This window comes from Coenobita brevimanus, chromosome 15, assembly GCF_032717465.1.
Source record: "Coenobita brevimanus isolate Jiangsu-jjx chromosome 15, ASM3271746v2, whole genome shotgun sequence".
Lineage (NCBI taxonomy): Eukaryota > Metazoa > Arthropoda > Malacostraca > Decapoda > Coenobitidae > Coenobita > Coenobita brevimanus.
The window spans coordinates 14912764-14928692 of record NC_136968.1 but is presented as its reverse complement, the minus strand read 5'-3'; the positions used below and the strand labels follow the sequence as shown (position 1 = coordinate 14928692).

The window sequence follows — 15929 nt, the reverse complement described above, 5'->3', positions numbered from 1 at the left end:
GCATTTGTGTTCAAAGTTGTCACATTTGAAGGTTTATGGTGCTATGCTTCTGTAGATGGACAGCAGAGCTCCAGGGAATGAGCTGTTTATTTTATGGCCAGATTGGATAAAGAGGAAACAGAGTTCCATTCGCATCATCCTGTCTTTGACAACTACCACTTCCAAAACTTGTACCAATATTGTTTAGCATAAGGTCTGGACACTTGTTCTGACTGATTATTTAAAGGAATAAAACAAAAGAGTGCAATGAATCATTACAAAAGGTCAAACATGACCCGTGTCTATCAGAAAAGGTGTGGATGTTTCTGCATCAGTAAAGGGTAAATAATACGTCTGTCACCACTATTAACACGTAAAGTGATACAGCAGCTGGATGCAACCATTGCAGTTTGGTGAACAGTAAGTTACTTATTGATCGCATGAACATCCTAGCACCAGATAACAAAGGCCAGGTGGCACAAATGTAGAGAAAGGTCATCGTGGAAAGGCAAAAGGTAAAATTAAAGGATAATTAAATGAGATATGAAATAGATAGGTGGAGATGATTCATAAACCGAATAATAATTCCTTTAGCTTTTATGTTTGGATTTTTATTATACTATCTATCTATCTATCTATATACCTAGGCTGCTTCCCCCAAGGAAAGGGGCAAAATAATAGGAAATCAAAGCAGATACTGTAACTTTTGTTCCCCTTAAAGTACGGAACACTTAAGTCGTAAGACAAACAGTAAACATATAACAGCTTCTAAATCCAAGCCAGTTCATAGTGATTTAACGATATATGAAACGCATAACGTGTATAAGCTTCTGGCCATTAGCCTGTAATAAAACATTTTTAATTCAAAGTTCCTTACCGTATGTAAAATCTTGGCCGGCCGACCATTAGCCATAGAATTAAACAACATTTGAATTTAAATGTGCTATGGCTCACAAAAGTATCGGTGCACAATATGCGTGAAACATTTTGGACCACAGAACGAAGGTCAGTGAAATATTATTATAGTGTCCGACCAACCACACGCTGGTAGGCCTATAGTCGGGAGGTGTCACATATCGCCAACTAACAATATCTTCATGCAAACATTTAGCAAATGGTACACTACAATACACTTACAAGCACTTCTCACCCTACATACAATCTCTACCAGACAGCCTAAGCCACTTGGCAGAGATACATTGGCTGTATCGTCCCCGCTTCGGCTGGGATAGGCCGGTCCTGCAGTGGACACTCAAACGGCTGATGAGATGAGATGAGATGAGATGAGATGAGATGTATATATAAGCACTGTTCATACAAAATGTGACTTTGGTAATGTAAGCAGTTGTTCGAGTGTTTTCGGTAGGCACTGGACCCCTGAGCACCGATACTTTTGTGACCCACAGTACGTGACATTTTGATCATTAGCAGACCAGCCGAAAGCTGGTGCATAGTGGAGAAAATACACCTATTTTCATTGCTGAGACTGGATTTAACACACTAGTAGTCAAAGACTGATCCTCATATATATCCTAATTTAAACCGCTTTCGATGAAATAAAGCATAAATGTCTGAGTTCAGTGTATGCCAGCCACATGCGTAGGTACTGTAGTGGCTCACATTACACATACACAGAATCTTATGCTTCTGTAGATTTTAAGAGTCTTCAGTCAAGTTTAACTATTTACTTTGAAAAGCTAAGCACTGGGGATTCTGTGGTTAATGAGAGCGACGCTTTGGGTTACCCCATCAGCCATGCTAAATATTCATTCTGAGATGACTCTCGAATCTGGGCACCATATACAGTACGTACACAAACATAAGTAGCTTACACACGATCGACCATACTTGCACATCATCAAAAGACGTTCACACCCTTCGAGTTACCGTCTTTCCTTTGTGTATACAGTATCATCCATCTATCCACACACACACACACACACACACACACACACACACACACACACACACACACACACACACACACACACACACACACAATTACCAAATTACAAACCCTGTACTTATAACGTAGTAATGAAGAAGCCTTGGCAAGATCTATATGTGACTTTTTTCCATCAAGTATTGTTTCACTTTTTATGCTGAGCTTCAACAAAGTTGCCAAATGTTCATCCCATCATCTTATTGCGAACTACTGCCTTATTCCTTATTATATGCAGCAAATAACTTTTTATTTAGACTCCAGTGAGAAGATTGACTATTATGACTAGATAAAAGATACAGTAACAAATAGGTGTGGGCATTTTGCGCTTATTTCACCAGCGAGTGTACACTGTTTACGTACATACACCCACACGGCTATCACACTTACACATCACCAGTACACGTACACAGTATACCTCACTCTCAACTTGCTGCTTTCGGCCTTCAGCTCTTTTTTTCCTCTCTTTTCCCACCCGCCCACTGACTATGAACCTTGAATGATTCTGAGTAAGGCAATTAAGGTGCAACACAGTGTCAAGGTAACAACATTCTTTCACACAGAATCAGGCAAAACAATGACCGAAATCCTCAATAAAAGTCATGTTAATGTTTCTTCCGTCCATATCCAATACCCCAATATCAACAGTAAATACCGGTATCGGTTGTCAAGCGGAGAAAGTGCAAATATCAGCGATATATCGTTTCGGCGAGTCTTATCGGTTACAGCACTACCGGTTGTAGCAAAAATGAGAGACAGACAGACAGACAGACAGAGACAGAGACAGAGAACAGTTAACCTAATCCATCTTCCCCTGTCACCGATTAAATGTTGTACTCAGTCGAACAAAACCCTCATCTACCATCTCGTCTTTCTTTGACCGTCTTCAGTAATTTACCACCGAACGGAAAAAGTCACCATCATCTTGATTATACCCAACTGCTGCCATCTTTACGACTGACCACGTAACCTAAAAGCGTAACATCATCTTTATTACATTCAACGTCTTCCATATCTCTCCTTTAACGACTGAAAATGCTGCGTTAGTTGAACTGCATATCATCGTCATCACCACAACCCTACCTCTCTCGCCTCTGCCCTTCACCAATAATTCACTGCCTAATACACAATTTGTCATCATTACCATCACCATCACAACCTTATATCTCTTGCCTCTGTCCTTCACCAATCATTCACTACCTACTCAACAACGTGTCATCAGTACCATCATCACCATTTCCACATCCTCTAACCTCTCTTTTTTTTTTTTTTTTTTTTTTTTTACTATCTACGTCACTTACTCCAACGCCATCATCATCATCATCATTACATGGGAACCGCACATCATTTTATGCCATATTCTTGATGGCACTGGAAGAATCGCACCATCTTCTCCTCAGCGATCTAGTTTGCTATACATTCTCGTGTATGTTGTCTGTATAGTTATTATCTGGACGGTGTATGCAGAAGTAACATGTAGACGATACTGAAGTGTAATGTTCAGAATGAATCGCTAGGCAAGAGGCGTTACGATATCTCCTGTGCCACCCAGCATACAATCCTTTATCCTATCCATAGCACGTTGCCATTTTACAGCCATTTGTCACTTGTAATTATGTGTAAACATCTTTGATCAATCTTACCAGCTCTGTAAACACAACCTAATCAAGCCACTAAAGTGTAAATAAAATACCTCTGACCTGTCTCACCAGTTCTCTGTAAACAAGTAAGAAAACAACTATTAACTAAGACATAAAATTATTTTATCTTTTTACTCAGTAGTCAAAAGCACTTCTGCAAGCTCCGCCAATCCGACCTTTTAGGTGTAATGTTTCTCCACATTATATTAAGGCAGTGTTACACAAAACTAGGCAATTTGTGACCAAGTTTATGATCTGTGTGTGTGTGTGTGTGTGTGTGTGTGTGTGTGTGTGTGTGTGTGTGTGTGTGTGTGTGTGTGTGTGTGTGTGTTTTACGTTGGTTCTCACTTGGCCCAAGTTCTAGAATGAAGGTGACGACCCACTCTTCAGAACAAAACCTTGTTTTAATTTGTCCTATAAAATTATGAAAAGACGTCTCTTAAATCAGGCAATAGTGGTGGTGGTGTTAACTGAAGTTATTGTAGCTGTAGAGTGAATGTGACTGTGGTAACAGAGACTAAGAAGAAATTAGGGAGAAAACAGAATGGAGAGAGAGAGAGAGAGAGAGAGAAAGAGAGAGAGTACGCCTTTTTTTTTTTTTTCAGTACACTGGCCTTGGTGAAAGTATGCTACCACTGTCAAGGTCAGGTAAAGCATCCATGAAACGAATATGTTAGTTGTTTATTTCAGCAGGTGGAAGCTACCTGGGTATGAAGGTTGGTCAAGCACCCACATTGGTCTATCGTTCCCCTCGTCATTTAGCCAGCTGCTGCTGTACCAGGTGGACGTGTGTGCTGCTGTACCAGGTGGACGTGTGTGCTGCTGTACCAGGTGGACGTGTGTGCTGCTGTACCAGGTGGACGTGTGTGCTGCTGTACCAGGTGGACGTGTGTGCTGCTGTACCAGGTGGACGTGTGTGCTGCTGTACCAGGTGGACGTGTGTGCTGCTGTGCCAGGTGCACGTGTGTGCTGCTGTACCAGGTGCACGTGTGTGCTGCTGTGCCAGGTGGACGTGTGTGCTGCTGTACCAGGTGGACGTGTGTGCTGCTGTGCCAGGTGGACGTGTGTGCTGCTGTACCAGGTGGACGTGTGTGCTGCTGTACCAGGTGGACGTGTGTGCTGCTGTACCAGGTGCACGTGTGTGCTGCTGTGCCAGGTGGACGTGTGTGCTGCTGTACCAGGTGGACGTGTGTGCTGCTGTGCCAGGTGGACGTGTGTGCTGCTGTACCAGGTGGACGTGTGTGCTCTCATCATTATACATCTTCAGTCTGCGTAGATTTGGACGGGGGGGCGGGGGAGTGTGGCCTGCATAGCTATGGACAGGAGGTTGTGGCCTAAAATCAGAGTGGGAGAGGGGGGAGGGTTGGGGGAGGGATTGCTTGCGGGCAGGGGGGGGAGGAAGAGGGAGGGGGATGGGCAAGGGGGTTTGGGAGGGGGAGGAGGAAGGGAGAAGGGGAGAAAATCCTCAATAAGTCATATTAAAGTTTTTCCCGTCCATATCCGACATCCCGATACTGACAGTAAATATCGGTATCGGTTCTGTATCAGGAAAAATGAAAATATCGACAATATATCGGTTTGGCGAATGATATCGGTTGCAGCACTAAGAGAGAGAGAGAGAGAGAGAGAGAGAGAGAGAGTATTTCACTAGGTGAAAGCTACCCGGGTATAAAAGTTGGTCAAAGCCACTCACTTGGGTTTCTCTTCATTTGGTCATTTACCCAGTAGCTACAGTACGAGGTGGACGTGTGTGCTCTAATGATTAAGCATTAGCCTGCGTAGATTTGGACAGGGGGTGTGTGGCCTAATAATCAGGGGTGGGGGGGGTTGCTTGCGGGCATGCCCAGTATTACCCACGCTTAGTTTATTGCAGGGGGAGGAGAAAAGGGGGAAGGGAGATTGCTGGAGGGCATGCCCAGTACTACGCACGCGCAGACATGGGCATGCCCAGTACTATGCACAGGTGGGAGGAGGAAAGGGGGGATTGCTTGAGGGCATGTCCATTACTACTCATGCGTAGTAATGGTTATACTACTTTTATCATTACCTAGGATGTCTGTATGTCCAGGAACCAAGCAAAACTAGAAGCTTTATGAGGGACAGAAAGAAACAGGAGGAAAGGGAAGGAAGAAGCTACAGTAGAAGAGAAAGACACTGTAAAATTAGTTGAGGCAGTGACGGGGGCTCCAGGAGAGGAAAGGGGGGGGGCAAAAATAACCTTAACACACACACACACACACACACACAGCAAGTCCCATTTGTCGTCTACGCCGCCCCCCACGGCTACCACAAGCAGGGAAGAGAGGTGGAGGGGGGATAAGAAATGAAAAGATAATGTGACGCATAGCCTTTGAATGCAATGCGAATATTGCAGAATTCATCAGTTTCAGTCAAGAAACTCACTGTACTTCCCAAAATACCGCTCCTAGGAGTAGAATCAACATCCTAGGGTGAGAAAGGTCTTGGTGATGATGATGGTAATGCTGTTGAACAATTTTGTTTCGGGTTCGGGAACACAAGAGAAGAGTTTTCTTGATTTTCTTAAAGTTTGTGCTCTATTTACTTCAAATATGGATGTGACTTAAGTCTCACCAGGCTCCTGAGTGATAACGGTAAATCAGGGTAATAGTCCACTGAGGCACAGCGCGTTGTGTGGCGTCCAGTGATTGCTGGTAATTATGCAGGCTCCAGATTGTGCCAGCGACAGTTCCCTCATAATGATGGGGAGGTTCCAGAGCGTTAATTATTCATAACAACGTTCATTTTGCTGTAAAACACCCCTGATGATATGGTCTATTTTACCTGCTGCTGCCATGGTTATCTTGCCAAAAATACCAACCAGTGGAACATTGCGCACTGCTTTCAACCACTTACCACAGAAAATGATTTTTTTCTCGTTCAGTTGATGAAATGCATAAGATATTAAAAGATCCATCATATTTTATTTTCTTAATTACATATTCCATTGCCCATCATGGATCTTTGATTGCACAGAAATGTCATATTTTCGTCATTGTCCCTCGTGCTATGGAGAATTACTCACCGTGCTTCAGTGATGCACAAAGGTTTGTCTTGTTGCTGCACTGGGGATTTTATACTCTCTTGAGTAGAAAGGTTGAGGGCAGACACCATGAGACGCTTAGCTGTAGTGCTCATCTCCGTAAATTTGGCCCTTGAGTCTGGGATACTAGACTACAGTATCAATCGGGTTACCACAGTTGCCTTCCCAAGTGTTACCCAAAGTATTCATCGTACCTACCAAGTACCAACTTTCAAAATGTGGATGGACACCAGAGTGAAGTGGCACCAGATGCCTGTATTAGGATTCAAACTCTTTCGCGAACGAGCTGGCAGGCACGAAGCTAGAAACGCTAACCACATCTCAAGTGTAACAGCTAAGATGACCACAGGTCCATCCATTACTATGTCTTAACTCTCTCAAACTCCTGGGACTCACTCACAGCTGTTTGTAATCGTCTTGTGTTAGCTGCAATACAATACTCCTGTAGAGCTGTTCCGACAGTGAGAGGGTTAATGGTACCATTATTAACACTCACTGGCTCATTTACTCATCGTCAGCTGACAAGAAATATCTGGTGTCAGCTGAAATACGACATAAGAACTGTACCGACCATGAGAGGATTAATGTCATATGAGAAATTCTGCTTCTTCAAAGGCTTTCTCAACTTGATTGGTATTGAGGGCTTCATTCCTATTATATTCTTGATGTCACCAGGCGAGGTATTCAACTTTTATTAGATTTTTTCGAGCTGCAGGGATTAAATAAAAGTTTCATTATCCCCTTCACCGTGAGACGTATACTCTAGACTTGTAAATACTGAATATACAGAGCAGGTAGCAAGAATAACGAAAATAGCCGTCCTCAATCTGAAGGTATTAATTTTGGTTCATGGATGTGATATGGGCACTTGAAACTGTAATGGCTAAGCATCGTTTGCCACCTCTTAGACACTTGTTCGTCATCTATAATGAGTGGTACGGAACCGCAGCTGCTTTCAGTCCCACCTTCCTGAACAGCGCCTTTACAATGTGTGTGGCTTATTCATTTTCTTCTTGTCCAGATTCTGGGCATAGACTTGAACATTTTTTCCCTGAAGCACCAAAGTCCTCCTACGAGTCAAACACCTTCACATGTCACCACTTTGGCGATAAGGTCCACCATCCTTACTGAATATATGGCAGGGTTGTCTCGTTGCCTTATTCATAACTAGTGTGATAGAATACTGGAGTTACTTCTGTGTCAAGTCACTGGAACTTGTAAAAATAGTTGTAATGTCTATTCTAATGTAGTTCAGATCATCAGACTCACCTCTAGCCCAGCTTGGAATCGAAATTACGTCCTTTCAGAGGCAAGATCATATATCTCACCATTCGACTTCCATTATGTTCAAAGTCTTGACTGTTGAAAGTCACTTCTTTTATACTCAAGAAGCATGGTCGCCATATGGCACAGGGCAAGAACAAGTAAAGTACTCACGTTGTGAAAGGTAACAGAAGCACTCCCTCTTCGGTATTATATCTGTACTGCAATACTGTAGCTTTTGAACACACTCAGGACTTCATTCAGGCTATCAACAGACATTTTCATACAGTATATGACAGGTTGATTCCTTCTCACATTAATTACTTGGTCTTTATGCACATCTGCATATACTACATTCTGGTAACACATTGTACACCATGTGCTTGAGCTAAACCACAGTTGCTGACATGTTAGTAATCACAACAGGCTGTGTGCTGTAGAATCGAGGATAAAAGTTTGTCCATTAATTCATCTCTTCCCATTTTCACCGTCCGCTAGTTTCTTACCTTCTGAGAGAGGCTTGAACTGGTTTTCATATCGGTTAAGGAAGCACCCCAACACCTTTTCCTGTGCGATTCATTTTGCTTATCACACCTTACTGTCCTCTTGTATGTTATATTAATCCTTCCAATGTTGCCATACTCTACATAAACAACATACAACAGGATATTAACCAGCCATATTCTAAAATAACTCTCTAAGAAAGAGGTGTTAGAGAGCTACCTTACCGACGAAAACACAAACTCTAGTGTGTGTTTCTGCCCAGTAATTTTCTTTTGTATGATGGGTCAGGGAGAATAGAGATGGACATGCCCTAAGTGTGATGTGGATGCAGTGGAGTAGTGATGGACATGCCCTAAGTGTGATGTGGATGCAGTGGAGTAGTGATGGACATGCCCTAAGTGTGATGTGGATGCAGTGGAGTAGTGATGGACATGCCCTAAGTGTGATGTGGATGCAGTGGAGTAGTAAGCGAACTTTTTTCCCTGATTGTACGTTCCTCGGAAAATGTTTGTCACCAAAACGTTCCCAGTTAGCAGCAGAGTTCAGAACATTTTCCTACAAGCAAACCTTTGACTGCTCTTTAGACCAGAGGTTCTTAACCTTTTTTGAGTCACGGACCCCTTCGAGACTCAGGTGAAAGCTATGAACCCCTTCCCTACAAAAATGCACATAAGCTCATAAATACAGCATTTTGCATGCCATGAATATACTTTATTTTGTTTAAAAGTACCTCATGCAGTGTATGACATGCACAAAGTATAAAACAGTCTTTGCAGAGAATTAATTTCTCACTCTTTTTCTTGCAAAAACTAATGGCCACTCGATGAAAAAGTGAAATACATCGAACTTGTGGAAATTAAACAAAACAAAACTTTAATTCTGCTCAAAGGTTCATTTCAACGAGAGGGTTGTTGTTGTTTGGCTTGAATAAGAAGATGAAATTGTGGAGTGGTCTTTGACAAGGAAACACTTATGTCATTGCTGACATCCATTTGATTTCGACTTTCGTTTTGATAGAACAAGCGCTGAAAACCCTGACTCACAAAGGTATGTTGTAGCAAACTGAATCAGAGCACCCATAGCTCGCGTTGCCAGACGAGGGTAGGCTTGTGTCAACGAACACCAGAATTAAAAACTCTTCGATTTTTTTTTTTTTTTTTTTGGGGGGGCAGCTAATGATGCCAAACGGCATCACGCAATATCGCTAAATTGTTCTTAATTATTCTGACCTTCACGGACCCCCTGAAGCCCATCCATGGACCCCTTGGGGGTCCATGGACTCCAGGTTAAGAACCCCTGCTTTAGACTGTCATATCTCTTGCATAACGAAACATGGCGAAGTAATAATTTGCACTGTATGTAACCTCTGTTGCAGTAGTTATTTAATTTTAGCTGCCGATTACATAGATAAAACTTAGCCAATGTTGCTCCAAAGTACACGTTGGTAATAGGAGGAATGTAGATTAACTGACATATTGTGGGAAAGTCTGAAAACGTTAAGACATTAACAAGGCTATAAAATTCTAACTTCAGACTTCAAACACCAGATCATCTGATGCTGAATACCATTGTCGAGAACAAATTTGGGATGTCAGGTTAATGTGTGATAAAATATGCAAATCATATGCCTCTGTTACTGACCCACCAGCTATGCAAAAATTATTACAGGGCTGCAGAGCTACATTTCTATTTTCCTGCATTGTCTCGGTACGCAAAAACCACCAGACCGGCCACCACTCCACGTCAGTTGCCAGTCAGAACAATTACTGCAAAACGCTCGACTTGATTTTACAAATAATAACAAAACTTTACATATACTTTGTTCGTTTGTATGCTTATAGAATCTCAATAATGCAACGCTGTACATCTGCAAAAACAAATCCCAAAGTTACTGCAGTGGCGACTTTAGCCTTAGTTACTCCAGAAAAATTTCCACTGTACCGATTCCCTAAACCAGAGGTTCTTAACCTGGGGGGCGCGCCCCCCTATGGGGATGAGAGTAAATTCCAGGGGGGGTGCGAGCCTGGGTGAAAAAGTAGGAATTGCTCTAATTATATTAGTAATTCTCTTAACAAGAGCGTGGCCAATGTCAAGATGATTATGAAAGAAATACAAAACATGCTTGGACGGCTTTATGAACTACGAGAGGAAGTAGCAATATTTCTAGATTCACAGCAGAAGGCAGATCTCCATGAAAAATTCCAGCCTGAAGGCTTTCTGCTATCTCTAGCTTACCTGGTGGACATCTTCGAAGCACTGAATGCAAGCAACCTTAAACTACAAGGGAAAAACATCAACATCATCATGCACTACGACACCACTCGAGCCTTCATGGCCAAACTCGACCTCTGGAAATGTCGATTTCACGATGGAAATACAGCCAATTTTAGTAACTTGGTTTCTGCTCTCATTCACATTTACCTTGATTCTGAAATCATCAAAAATAATAATAATAATCATCATCATCATCATCATTCATCTGACTGACCTGAAAGCATAATTAATCAGATACTTCCCAAATATACTGTAGATGAGAAGCGTGAAGCCTGGAAATTCATCAGGAACCCATTTCAATGTGAGGTAGCTGATGTTTCGGATGAAGCGCAAGAGGAGTTTCTTGAGTTAAGGTTCAACTCCTCAGCTGAAGAAGACTTCAAAGAACTGGATCTTGAGACGTTCTGGCTCAAGTACCTTCCTGTTTACCCTCTGATCTCACATCAAGCTCTTCGGATTCTGACAATGTTTGGATCCACGTATCTTTGTGAAGCTGCATTTTATATGCTCGTTGCTGACAAGACCAAGTACAGAAACCGGCTGAACGTTGAAGGGGACTTACGTTGTACACTCTCTGGCATTCGACCACGCATTCAACATCTGGTAGCTAAGAAGCAATGTCAAGTATCTCATTAAATTAGTAAGAAAGTAACTTCATTAAATATGCTGGGTATATTGTTTGGACAGAATTCATGCTCGGTAAAAAGACTAAAAACACCCATTTTTTTCAGTTTTTGCTTAAAATCTGGGAGGGAATTTTATCAATTTGGTTGAAGAAGCGAGGGTGGCGTGGAGGGAAGGACCAAGTACTAGAGGGGGGGGGGTAGTAAAAAGGTTAAGAACCACTGCCCTAAACATACTGCCACACTTCATCCCCATGTCGCTGGAACTGGTGCCTTCACGAGGTGGCACCGACGTGACCAGTTGGTGAAGCTGCCCGTTCTACAACAGTCTCTGAATCCCCTTTATATTCTTCAAGAGGAGGAGGAGTGACTTTGTCAAAAGGGCAAGTACGTCCTATGGTCCACTGGGTTCTCGTTCACAGTAGCCTGAAAAAGCAGATAATAATAGTAATTATTATTATTATTATTACTTTTATTATTATTATTTTTATTGTTATTATTATTATTATAACAACAACAAACAACAACAACAACAATAATCATCATCATCATCATCATCATCGTACAAACAATACCGGTAATAATAATAATCAACTAGATCGACAGTGTCTTCCTGTGCAGTCAGAGAAGGCATGGTCACTGCGTACCCAGTTCTGCGATATGCATGCCGAGTTGAAAGAATTCTATCTATCTATCTATTGCCAGACGCCTCAATCCCGTTTAGGGTGGCCACAAACAAATTGCCTCCAAGTCGCCCTGTCCCCCGCCATTTCACTGCCCTGCTCCCAACTCACACCCCCCTCTCTCATATGCCTCTCCACCCCATCCCTCCATCTCATCCTCGGCCTCCCCCTCCCTCTTCCCCCCTCCACCTCACTCACATACACTCTCTTCGTCAGTCTTTCACCCTCGATCCTCTCCACATGGCCAAACCACCTCAGTGTGTTCCTCATAACGCTTCCTATCACATCCACATCCACACCACAACGCTCCTTTACATCCTCATTCGTCAGCCTGTTTCTCCATGTGATTCCACAGAAAAGAATTACAAAATAATATTACTGCGCCACAAAGGAAGGCAATATCCCGGTGTAGATCGATATGGTGGCATACCGAATGTGAAGTGGTGATATGCTAGGATACACTCAGTGGGTGGCAATAGTACTATAGTCTCGGCGCGCGACTCTGGGGTTGTTATTATCGTGCCCTGGCAACCACCATTCAAAAGCACGTCTGATTTCGTGTATTATATGAGACGCATGTGATTCGTGTATAGTATTTTCGTGTATAATAATATTCGTGTATAATATATTCGTGCTTAACAATTTTATTCGTGCATAATTTGATACGAAATCGGTCGCACTTTTGAAGAGTAAGTTGCCAGGGCACGATAATGACAACCTCAGAGTCGTGCGCCGCGACTATAGTAGTAGTAATAGAAATAGTAGTAATTAGGGGTTGGAAGCCCATTCTACAACCTGTACTAAAATATCCAATCGATATCGCCCCTCCTTCCCCTATTTTGCATCATCTTATAAGCTTAAAAATAATCGTGGAAAATTTTACATAGTGCAAAACATTCTCTTTCCCTTGTTTCTATTGTTCTTATTTTTGGAAGGACCTTCAATAAATATAGTGCAGGACCTTGAATAATGATGGTAGAAGATCTTGAATAATTATAGTGGAAGACCTTGAATAATTATAGTGCAGGACCTTGAATAATTATAGTGCAGGACCTTGAATAATTATAGTCCAGGACCTTGAATGATTATAGTGGAAGACCTTGAATAATTATAGTGGATGACTTAGGAGTAGCCTGAGGATCTTACCTGGGAAGTTTCATTTAAATCCATCAGATATCCTAGGAGAAGTTCAAGCACACACACACACACACACACACACACACACACACACACACACACACACACACACACACACACACACACACACACACACACACACATAGGCTGAATCTCGCACAACGGTGAAGGGGAAGGTGTAGAAAATTATTTCATCCTGCCTCGCAAGGTTGATGATGATGATAATAATAATAATAAGAATAATAATAATAATAATAATAATAAGAAGAAGAAGAAGAAGAAGAATATGATAATAATAATAATAATAATAAGAAGAAGAAGAAGAAGAAGAATATGATAATAATAATAATAATAATAAAAAGAAGAAGAAGAAGAAGAAGAAGAAGAATATCGGTAATGCAATAACAATAATAATAAAATAGGAAAATTCAGTAAAAATAACCTAAGGATCAAACAAACCCAACCAAGCCTAACTCCACCCCAGCCAAGGCCCCCAGTGTAATCAAGGAACTCCTAACCTAAGCCAATGTATGGCAGGCTGTGGATGGTTACGGAGTTCACACAGCCGCAGTCTTCATACCTTTACCCCGGAGCACGCCGTATATTTTTTTATTTTTATACCGCCAAACAGGTATATTCAGATCAGGACTGCACTCTAACACTGAAAGGAGTTTATAAGGCTAGTGTTGTGTTATTTGATGATTCCTGATATTTTGTAGCCTGCCATTCACTCAATGTAGTGCTGCTCTCGGGTGTCTGCCCTGTCCTCTCATCCATCCTTGTTTCCTTCCATCTTCTGTCTTTTTTTTCCTTCATTCTTTTCTCTTCCTTCTGCCTATGGGTAACTTTACACTCCCTCTTCTTCCTTTCATTCCTTCATTCTTTCCTCTCCCTTCTGCTTGTGGGTGACTCTACACTGAGTGACAAGCCAAATGGTTTCCTGTACACCAGGAAACCATTTATTGTGCTGGGTGGTAACCAAATAACCAAATTTTGGCGCCTGGTGGTTTAGTGGGTAATTATTGTGCTCCAGTCGGATTGAGCCGGTGAAGGTTTATATCCAAGGGGTGATTGGGGTTTATTGCTTATGTAATGCCACACAGGGATGAGTGAGGCTGGTCAGTTTCATCTTAAATGTCAGGACCAACTGCCTAGCCCCGAGCTTCTACGATTTTCATGGGGCAACGTAGGATTGGATGATGGATGGATGATGGATGGCTTACTTTAGTGATTAATTCTGCCCATTACGACCTAGAATCATTTTGAATAGAATTGTTGCAAAAAGTGTCGATTCTGAAATTATATAGAGCTTAAAAGACAGTGTTAAGATGTAATATACAAAATGAATCGTTGAGGAAGAGGTGCTACGAAGCCATTTATATCACTTGAAATACTGCCCTATATCTAAGCAATCCGTTTGTTGAAGACTCTCTTGAAGTCAGTAAAGTCGCCTGGAGATGATAAGAAAATTAAAAATACGTCATTGAACTGAGCGCTTTTAAAACATAGGCCGGCAGTGAAACCTACTCCATAATTTTTGACCATCATTTGTACTACAGACGTCTGTGTTAGAATGATCTTCCACTAACTTGGCCTAAAATTGCCTTCTCCCTGGTCAGGGCTGAGATACAGAAATAGATGAACACTAGAATATAATGCTAGCCACGTAGAAGTGAAAAGATGTAGAGCTAAAGTCACTAACCTGCGTGAGAAAAAAAAAATGCAAAAAGGAGAATTTCAGGGCCACATTAGGGTAAAAGAGTATACCAATAGGTAACCCAGTACCCACGATATACACCACAATCAGCAGTAACTTTAGTGATGGAAAGAGGAGCTGCGATTTGTCCACACTTTCACTCTGTCTGGTTTTGGGATGCACACTACATTCACCCAGCTTTGACCTGCAGTTTCATCTTTATATTCGCCTTTACTGAAACTTACAGAAAGCAAGCAGTAACACGTGAATAACATATTCATGGTTAAAACAACTCTAGTATTCAAATCCAGCTACCGCCATACGATTATATTCAACTGAGTTTGTGAAGTGTCACATTAGCCGCCTCATGATTACCACAAATCGTTTTCTGTCCCATCTACTACCAAATGATTTTATTCTGAGTGGCGGAGCCCACATCATAACATCGATCCTTCCAGAGTCAAACGGGAGACACAAAATCACAAATGTCTGTGTTTTTTACCAGTTCGAGAGTTACCCCAATCATTTTAATGGCCTCTATGAAAAAATATACTGAGAGAGAGAGAGAGAGAGAGAGAGAGAGAATGATTTAGCATGTGTGTGTGTATGTGTGTGTGTGTGTGTGTCTGTAAATGAATTAATAGAATATATGAATTAACAGAATATATAATATGGAGGTACAAAGTAGGGTAGTGGATGTTGGAGTGGCCCTGGTGAGAGAGGATAGTGTTTGGAAACTCCCTGTACTGTTGTTTGCAGATGATACTGTGTTGTTGAGTGAAGACGAAGGGGAGCTGCAGGGCTTGGTGGATGAGTTTGGGAGAGTGTGTAAGAAACGAAATCTAAAGGTGAATGTAGGGAAGAGTAAACTGATGGTCTTTGAGAGAGGTGAAGTCAGTGAATGTACAGCGAGGTTGGATGGTGAGGAATTGGAAAATGTGAGTACGTTTAAGTACTTGGGTAGTGTGATGAGTAAGGATGGAGGTCTGGAGGGAGAAGTGCTTGAAAGGGTGCAGCAGGGAAGAAAGGTTGCTGGTTCTTTGAAAGCAGTGATAAGAAACAGGGAAGTGAGCATGGAAGTGAAAAAGTTACTACATGACAGTATTGTAATACCAACTCTAACGTAT

At 41.9% G+C, this 15929-nt stretch overlaps 1 protein-coding gene across 1 annotated transcript in view; it reads left to right on the top strand.

Annotated features, from left to right (window-relative positions):
• The window catches only part of LOC145390681 (growth hormone secretagogue receptor type 1-like), a 288025-nt gene that overhangs the window by 228051 nt on the left and 44045 nt on the right, over positions 1–15929 (top strand). The gene's annotated exons all lie outside the window — the stretch shown is intronic.